Source organism: Cherax quadricarinatus, chromosome 18, assembly GCF_038502225.1.
Source record: "Cherax quadricarinatus isolate ZL_2023a chromosome 18, ASM3850222v1, whole genome shotgun sequence".
NCBI lineage: Eukaryota > Metazoa > Arthropoda > Malacostraca > Decapoda > Parastacidae > Cherax > Cherax quadricarinatus.
In genome coordinates, this window is record NC_091309.1 from 12,346,479 (window position 1) to 12,356,757 (window position 10,279).

Genomic DNA, 10,279 nt, shown 5'->3' on the forward strand with positions numbered 1-10,279 from the left:
TGATGGGTTTGCTAACAGGGTCCTTGCTGTAACCTGTAATATGTCATGTAGATCAGGGTAGCTGCGCGGCGTTTCGGGATAAAAAAAATATTCGTAGTTTCTATTGTTTCCTGACTGTTTTCACGCGTCGTTAATTCCCATAAATTTAATGCTGCACTTAGCATCACTGAGTTATCACCTTCTGTGAACGTAAGTGTTGTGTGTAACATGAGACTTATGCCCCAGTTTATCACTGTTCCTTTTTAATTGAAACGAGGCTAACGGCAATGTGGCGCTACTTGACATCATCTATGATATTTTCAACAGTAGACTGTTTCTATTAAGTTTTTTTTTTTTTTATTCCGAAGAACGCTATAGTTACCAACCTGTAAAATGGAAGTTTCTTGACGCCGGTGAGGGTCTCTTGATTCAAGGAATTGAACCTCTTATTCTCTCCCTTGGGTCGAACCTGATTTTACCTCCAGTTATTCCCAGGTGCTGTATGACCTCTATGGATTTAGAGTTTTGCGCTATTTATAATCCATTACAAAGGATGAGTTTCATATGAGGTAATGAAATCTGCCAGTCTGAGCCCGGAGACTTCAGTGGGGAAATAAAGATCGTCAGTGATTCCACAGTGGGATATACAAGAAACTTAATGTTCAGTTGTATATTTATTAAAGGAAATGGTTTTGCTACGAGTGACTTCTACGGTCCTGTTATAGAGGCAAGAGACTGGAGTATATATAAGTGGCGGGAGTCAAGTGGCATGATGTGAGAAGGTAGCAGTAATAATAGCAGGGGTACGGTTATTAGGGTGATTGAGTTTGAGAGGGCCCTGCCAACATAGGCTAGCTGCAGTGCTCCTCCTTCTCAGCGCTATATAGTCCTTGTGGCTTAGCGCTTCTTTTTGATTATAATAATAATGCAGTGCTCCTCTATACATTGTGCATCAGGTGACAGCCATCACCTGATACACAGACGAAAAGTCTGTGAAGGCTGCCTTAACTGCTGTTAGTAAAACATTTTCCCAGAAGTCTGGGAGTTTCAACATGCCCAAACTCGCTCACGAGTAATGACTCACGAATTCATAACAACAAATATTGCAAAAAAAAAAAAAATCACAAAGGGTGGGAATCGAATCCATTACAGTTTCAAACGGATTCGTTGGACAATAAAGCAGACTGTAAATGGATGGGGTTGTAGGCGCCCTTATAAACACAAACAATAAATATAAAACAAACTCCAGGAGCGTACTCCGGTAAGCTGTCCTGATATAAAATACAGTTAGAAATAGAAATACAGATAGCTAGAGCTTTACTTAAAGAGGTTATTAATAGAGTATTCAAGAGGTTGCTAGTAGAATTACAGTAAATCAACCATTCAAATCATTATGAAGCTGTGTGTAGTTTGCAATAAATCAAACAAACGGGCTTCCACATGGATAAATTGTCATTTTTGTGGAAATTGGTGTCACGCCCCTTGTGCAGATATCCAAGAACTAGCTACAAGCAGTATTAAAACAGGGAAGTGTTTTTGGGTATGCCCAAAGGAGATAAATCTGTGGACTAAAATCACAAGGGTATTAAAAGAGGATAACATCAAAGCTGCTTTCATAGACAACCTGGAAGCTTTCTACAACAGATGGGAACATAAAAAGTCTGGGCTGAATGGTACTGCCCTTGATACTGGCCATGTAGTCAGAAACTGTAAGGCTGGAGGTGATGTCCTGGTAGTCAGTAAATGTGGGGCTGATAGTGCTGTCCTGGGAGACAGTAATGGTGAAGCTGGAGGTGCTGTCCTGGGAGACAGTAATGGTGAAGCTGGAGGTGCTGTCCTGGGAGACAGTAATGGTGAAGCTGGAGGTGCTGTCCTGGGAGACAGTAATGGTGAAGCTGGAGGTGCTGTCCTGGGAGACAGTAATGGTGAAGCTGGAGGTGCTGTCCTGGGAGACAGTAATGGTGAAGCTGGAGGTGCTGTCCTGGGAGACAGTAATGGTGAAGCTGGAGGTGCTGTCCTGGGAGACAGTAATGGTGAAGCTGGAGGTGCTGTCCTGGGAGACAGTAATGGTGAAGCTGGAGGTGCTGTCCTGGGAGACAGTAATGGTGAAGCTGGAGATGCTGTCCTGGGAGACAGTAATGGTGAAGCTGGAGGTGCTGTCCTGGTTTAGTTTAATATGTTTATTATGCACCCCATACCCATCCTGTGGGCGGTAGTCAAAAGATTACAGAGGTACATAATTGGTCCAGGGACTGGACTCCAAAGTTTTGATAGCTGAGCAAGTTACAGAGGTAATGAATTCACAATTTACAAAGGTAATGAACTCACAATTTACAAAGGTAATGAACTCCAGGTAGGTCTAGTCACAATCATGACAAGTTACAAAGGTATTTACAGATTACAGAGGTACGTAATGGGTCCAGGGACTGGGCTCCCAAAGTTGTGATGACTGAACTAGGTACAAGGTAATGAACTCACAAGTTACAAAGGTAATGCATCCTGTAAGAATGGTTACTTACGTTTATACATGGCTACAATCATGAACAAATTATAGTGTAATGAGCAATTCCCACTTCCACACCCGGTCACAACTGTAGTGAGTTATTGGTGCAAATATTGATTGTTGAGACACACACACACACACACACACACATATACAAATTCATACACACACACACACACACACACATAAACACACACACACAGAAGGGGCTCCAGAAAGACGGAGAGGTGGGGACACAGTACACACAACCGAGGAAGAAGTGAAGAGGCTTCTGAGTGAGCTAGATACCTCAAAGGCAATGGGGCCAGATAACATCTCTCCATGGGTCCTGAGAGAGGGAGCAGAGGCGCTATGTGTACCCCTAACAACAATATTCAATACATCTATCGAAACAGGGAGATTGCCTGAGGCATGGAAGACAGCAAATGTGGTACCAATCTTTAAAAAAGGAGACAGACATGAAGCACTAAACTACAGACCAGTGTCACTGACATGTATAGCATGCAAAATCATGGAAAAGATTGTCAGGAGAAGAATGGTGGAACATCTAGAAAGGAATGATCTCATCACCAGCAGACAACATGGTTTCAGAGACGGGAAATCCTGTGTCACAAACCTACTGGAGTTCTATGACATGGTGACAGCAGTAAGACAAGAGAGAGAGGGGTGGGTGGATTGCATTTTCTTAGACTGCAAGAAGGCGTTTGACACAGTACCACACAAGAGATTAGTGCAAAAACTGGAGGACCAAGCAGGAATAACAGGGAAGGCACTGCAATGGATCAGGGAATACTTGTCAGGAAGACAGCAGCGAGTAATGGTACGAGGCGAGGTGTCAGAGTGGGCACCTGTGACCAGCGGGGTCCCACAGGGGTCAGTCCTAGGACCAGTGCTGTTTCTGGTATTTGTGAACGACATGACGGAAGGAATAAACTCCGAGGTGTCACTGTTTGCAGATGACGTGAAGTTGATGAGAAGAGTTCATTCGATCGAAGACCAGGCAGAAATACAAAGGGATCTGGACAGGCTGCAGACCTGGTCCAGCAACTGGCTCCTGGAGTTCAATCCCACCAAGTGCAAAGTCATGAGGATTGGGGAAGGGCAAAGAAGACTGCAGATGGAGTACAGTCTAGGGGGTCAGAGACTACAAACATCACTCAAGGAAAAAGATCTTGGGGTGAGTATAACACCAGGCACATCTCCTGAAGCGCACATCAACCAAATAACTGCTGCAGCATATGGGCGCCTGGCAAACCTCAGAACAGCATTCCGACATCTTAATAAGGAATCGTTCAGGACCCTGTACACCGTGTACGTTAGGCCCATATTGGAGTATGCGGCACCAGTTTGGAACCCACACCTAGCCAAGCATGTAAAGAAACTAGAGAAAGTGCAAAGGTTTGCAACAAGACTAGTCCCAGAGCTATGAGGTATGTCCTATGAGGAGAGGTTAAGGGAAATCAACCTGACGACACTGGAGGACAGGAGAGATAGGGGGGACATGATAACGACTTACAAAATACTGAGAGGAATTGACAAGGTGGACAAAGACAGGATGTTCCAGAGACTGGACACAGTAACAAGGGGACACAGTTGGAAGTTGAAGACACAGATGAATCAAAGGGATGTTAGGAAGTATTTCTTCAGCCACAGAGTAGTCAGGAAGTGGAATAGTTTGGGAAGCGATGTAGTGGAGTCAGGATCCATACATAGCTTTAAGCAGAGGTACGATAAAGCTCATGGTTCAGGGAGAGTGACCTAGTAGCGACCAGTGAAGAGGCTGGGCCAGGAGCTTGGACTCGACCCCTGCAACCTCAACTAGGTGAGTAGGTGAGTAACTAGGTGAGTACACACACACACACACACACACTCATACACACACACACACTCAGATACACTCATACACATACACACAAACACACACACACACACTCAGATACACTCATACACACAAACACACACACACACACACACACACACACACACACACACACACACACACACACACACACACACACACACACACATGCACACATGCACACATGCACACATGTGGTAATGCTTTATTTACAGCTAGCAAAGTCAGGGTATTTCTCCAGAATGGTCTGCAATATACCACTGTGGATAAAGTACTTTGCCATTTCTTGAACATTTCTGAGCGAGTTGTTTCTAAATTCATTAATTTTATCACACTCCAGTACATAATGACGCAGGGTGTGACAATAGTCCATCTGGCAAAGTTTACATTTCGTTTGGTCTACATCTGGTGGTGGTGATTTAACCTGCCAAAGATACTTGTAACCCAGCCGGAGCCGGGCAGTAGTGACATACAAGAGTCTGCTTATTTTGTTGGATGCACCATAGACATGTGGCTCCTCCTGCATGATAGAATGATGATAGATGGACTCACTGGTGTCAATCTCCCTGAGCCTTAAGTCCATAAAATTCAGTTGAAGTTATTTTCGTATTATTGTTCTCAAACTACTACCTGACAAGCCAAGATTGTAATCTACTCCCTCTTTGAAAGCATACAGCTTAGCCAATTTATCAGTTCTATCATGCATCTGAAGACCAATGTGAGATGGAATCCACAGCATGTGCACTCTGACTCCACTGTCCACAATCCTACCATACCTGTGTCTGGCTTCTGACACAAGCATGCAACAATTTATGCTTAATGAGTTGAGAGCATTTATGGATGACAGAGAATCAGTTACAATTAAACTGTCAATCTTTGATACATAGATGCATTTCAGTGCAAGGAGTATGGCAAACAGTTCTGTCTGAAGGGTAGAGGCCCAATTATTGATGCGTGCTCCAATTTCTTTAAGAGAGCCATCGGGAGACAGTAATGATGAAGCTGGAGATTTTGTCCAGGTAGTCGGGAATTATACGCAGGAAGGAATGCATATAAATGACCTCATAGGGGACAGGAGCCGTAGTGGGGAAACAAGTGTAGTCAAAGATAAGATAAAACCAATATTGCAAACAAGAAATACAACAGGAAATAGCAAACAAGAGGACTCCACTAGCAATAGTGAGGATATATTACCAAAAACAACTGGTGGGAGCTCCATTGTTGGTGCTAGGGAAGAGAGGAATAAGACAGGTAAACATGCACCAACAGGGAATACAGTCACAGAAACCCAAGGCAAACGGAAACCAAGCCTGTGCACATACTATGCACTTGGTATCTGCAGACATGGGAAATCTGGAAAAACAGATGGGACGTGCAACTATGACCACCCTAGAAAATGCCGTGCCCATATGACAAGAGGAAAATGCAAACTCCCTTCCTGTAAGCTTTTTCACCCTGAAATGTGTACCTCTTCAGTACAGGAAAGACTGTGCTATAACTTAAATTGCCAGGCACACCATCTAAAGGGGACAAAAAGATACAAAACATCCAGGCCATGGGAAAACCTGGGTAGCCACAGCCACTCAAGAGGGAGAGGTTTTTTAGTGCCAGGAAGGAAAAAAAACTGGCAGGAAATGGCAGAAATTGTACACCAAATCCAGTCATTCCTGGAGTGGAACCACAGTCGATGGCCTCCACTCCAAACCAACAGATACAGATACTAATGCCAGAAAAACATCCCCCCCCCAGTACCAACAATACCACCAGTCCGATGACATTCTTCTTTGCAAATATACAGGGTCTAAAGCCAGCAACAACAAAATACCTTTCATCCGTGGACTGCTTGCAGAGGCAAAGGCAATGTTCGCGGCTTTCACTGAGACCCACATAAAGGATCACTTAGACAACGAAATATGGATCCCAGGTTACAACCTATACAGATGTGACAGAGTGAACAGGCAAAGGGGGGGGGGGCGGTTTGCCTGTACATTGCGGAGTCACTTGTTTGCACAGAACTGCTTAATGCCTCAAATGATGTAGTGGAAGTTTTAGCAGTAAAGGCCGAGAACCAAAACCTAGTCATTGTTGTAGTCTACAAGCCTCCGGATGCAACATCCCAGCAATTCCAGGAACAGCTGTTAAAAATTGACCACTGTCTGGAAAATCTTCCAGCTTCTGCACCCAACATCTTGCTCCTGGGGGATTTCAACTTAAGGCACCTAAAATGGAAGAATATAGCAAATAATATTGTTGCAGTAATAACACCAGGAGGCAGCTCTGAAGAAAAATCACACTCATATGAGCTTTTAAATCTCTGCACAAAATTCAATTTAAACCAGCAAATAATAGAGCCTACTAGAATGGAGAATACACTAGACCTCATCTTCACTAACAATGATGATCTGATAAGAAATGTCACCATATCAAAAATAATATACTCAGATCACAACATAATTGAGGTTCAGACATGTATGAGCAGAGCCCCAGACCGACAAAATGAGATTAGTCACGAGGGAGCATTCACCAAATTCAACTTCAACAACAAAAACATAAAGTGGGACCAAGTAAACCAAGTCCTAACCGATATAAGCTGGGAAGATATACTAAGCAACACAGACCCCAACTTATGCCTAGAACAGATTAACTTGATGGCACTCGATGTATGCACAAGACTTACTCCTCTAAGAAAAAGGAGGAGTAGATGTAAAATAGAGACAGGCGCTCTCTTTACAGGCGATGGAAAAGAATAACAGAGCGGCTAAAAGAGGTCAATCTATCTGAAATGCGTAGGGAGACACTGGTCAGAGAAATAGCAAACATCGAACTTAAGCTAAAGGAATCTTATAGGAGTCAGGAATCGCGGGAAGAACTAAAAGCCATAAATGAAATCGAAAGAAACCCAAAGTATTTCTTCTCCTATGCCAAATCAAAGTCGAGAACAACGTCCAGTATTGGGCCCTTACTTAAACAAGATGGGTCCTACACAGATGACAGCAAGGAAATGAGTGAGCTACTCGAGTCCCAATATGACTCAGTTTTTAGCAAGCCACTAACCAGACTGAGAGTCGAAGATCAAAATGAATTTTTTATGAGAGAGCCACAGAATTTGGTTAACACAAGCCTATCTGATGTTATCCTGACGCCAAATGACTTCGAACAGGCGATAAATGACATGCCCATGCACTCTGCCCCAGGGCCAGACTCATGGAACTCCGTGTTCATCAAGAACTGCAAGAAGCCCCTATCACGAGCCTTTACCATCCTATGGAGAGGGAGCATGGACACGGGGGTCGTCCCACAGTTACTAAAAACAACAGACATAGCCCCACTCCACAAAGGGGGCAGTAAAGCAACAGCAAAGAACTACAGACCGATAGCACTTACATCCCATATCATAAAAATCTTTGAAAGAGTCCTAAGAAGCAAGATCACCACCCATCTAGAAACCCATCAGTTACACAACCCAGGGCAACATGGGTTTAGAACAGGTCGCTCCTGTCTGTCTCAACTATTGGATCACTACGACAAGGTCCTAGATGCACTAGAAGACAAAAAGAATGCAGATGTAATATATACAGACTTTGCAAAAGCCTTCGACAAGTGTGACCATGGCGTAATAGCGCACAAAATGCGTGCTAAAGGAATAACAGGAAAAGTCGGTCGATGGATCTATAATTTCCTCACTAACAGAATACAGAGTAGTAGTCGACAGAGTAAAGTCCGAGGCAGGCACGGTGAAAAGCTCTGTTCCACAAGGCACAGTACTCGCTCCCATCTTGTTCCTCATCCTCATATCTGACATAGACAAGGATGTCAGCCACAGCACCGTGTCTTCCTTTGCAGATGACACCCGAATCTGCATGACAGTGTCTTCCATTACAGACACTGCAAGGCTCCAGGCGGACATCAACCAAATCTTTCAGTGGGCTGCAGAAAACAATATGAAGTTCAACGATGAGAAATTTCAATTACTCAGATATGGTAAACACGAGGAAATTAAATCTTCAGAGTACAAAACAAATTCTGGCCACAAAATAGAGCGAAACACCAACGTCAAAGACCTGGGAGTGATCATGTCGGAGGATCTCGCCTTCAAGGACCATAACATTGTATCGATCGCATCTGCTAGAAAAATGACAGGATGGATAATGAGAACCTTCAAAACGAGGGATGCCAAGCCCATGATGACACTCTTCAGGTCACTTGTTCTATCTAGGCTGGAATATTGCTGCACACTAACAGCACCTTTCAAGGCAGGTGAAATTGCTGACTTAGAAAATGTACAGAGAACCTTCACGGCGCGCATAACGGAGATTAAACACCTCAATTACTGGGAGCGCTTGAGGTTCCTGAACCTGTATTCCCTGGAATGCAGGCGGGAGAGATACATGATTATATACACCTGGAAAATCCTAGAGGGACTAGTACCGAACTTGCATACGAAAATCACTCACTACGAAAGCAAAAGACTTGGCAGACGATGCAACATCCCCCCAATGAAAAGCAGGGGTGTCAATAGCACGTTAAGAGACCATACAATAAGTGTCAGGGGCCCGAGACTGTTCAACTGCCTCCCAGCATACATAAGGGGGATTACCAACAGACCCCTGGCAGTCTTCAAGCTGGCACTGGACAAGCACCTAAAGTCGGTTCCTGATCAGCCGGGCTGTGGCTCGTACGTTGGTTTGCGTGCAGCCAGCAATAACAGCCTGGTTGATCAGGCTCTGATCCACCAGGAGGCCTGGTCACAGACCGGGCCGCGGGGGCGTTGACCCCCGGAACTCTCTCCAGGTAAACTCCAGGTAAACTCCAGTAGTTCGAAAATCGAAAATTCGCAGGCCAGCATGTTTAACCACTGGTCCATGCCAGTCTAACAAGTTTCATCCATCTAGGTACATTTCTTTACACCATACAAATGTTAGCATGGACCCCCTGCTAACATTCCTATGGTGAGTCATGATGGTGCCTTTGAGACTTCAGCTATGCCACCTGCATTTGTGTCCAATGGGATCCACTGGCCACAAATGTATTTCTATACACCATTATACCTAGTTGGATGAATCTTGAGGCCAGCATAGACTAATGGTTAAGTACATTGGCCTGAGAGTTTAAGGACGTGCCCTCCTGCTGCTGCTGCTCGTCTTCCTCCTGCTGCTGCTCCTCTTCCTCCTCCTGCTCCTCTTCCTCCTCCTGCTCCTCTTCCTCCTTCTCCTTTCGCAGCATACCACCTGACTCCTGCCACTATATATGCTCCATTCTTACTTGCCTCTGTTTTAACACTGAAGAAGTCACTCATGACGAAACATTTCCTTTAACAAATCATCTTCAAGTTCTGTAGATGCTACACGTGCAACTATATATGCATGTGTGTACACTCATATGAGTTTTCTTCAAATTTCTTAATAGTTCTTGTAGCATTTCCTTTCATCTCCATGAGGAAATGGGCGAGAATGCTTTCTCCATAAGCCATACTTGTTGCAGAAGGCAACTAAATTGTCGGGAGTAAGATGGGTTAGTAGCCCCTTCTTTGTAAATAACTAAGACAGAACATTTTAAAGGTGGGTTGTTTTAATATGCGTGGATACAACAGATATGAATTATTATTGGGGAGCATTAAACCCGTAGGGATTATACAGTGCTGGGGGGGGGGGGAATGGAATGCATTCAGGGTCAACTCGGGGAATTGGAGGACACTGATGTGAAGAATTGATTGTGAAAATTGATTGTGAATGTTATGACTGAAAAGAAACTGGATGTCGTTAGCTAGAAATGCAATTGCTGTTTTGTTAGCTTGTTGGTTGATTCAAATGGGATTATAAGCCAACTTGAGAGGTATATCTGTCCCGTGTTCACTCAAGGATACCATTTTCACAAGGGTGTACAAGGAATAAATTTTAAAGGTTATGTATCAAAATAATAAACTAATGTGAAAATATATT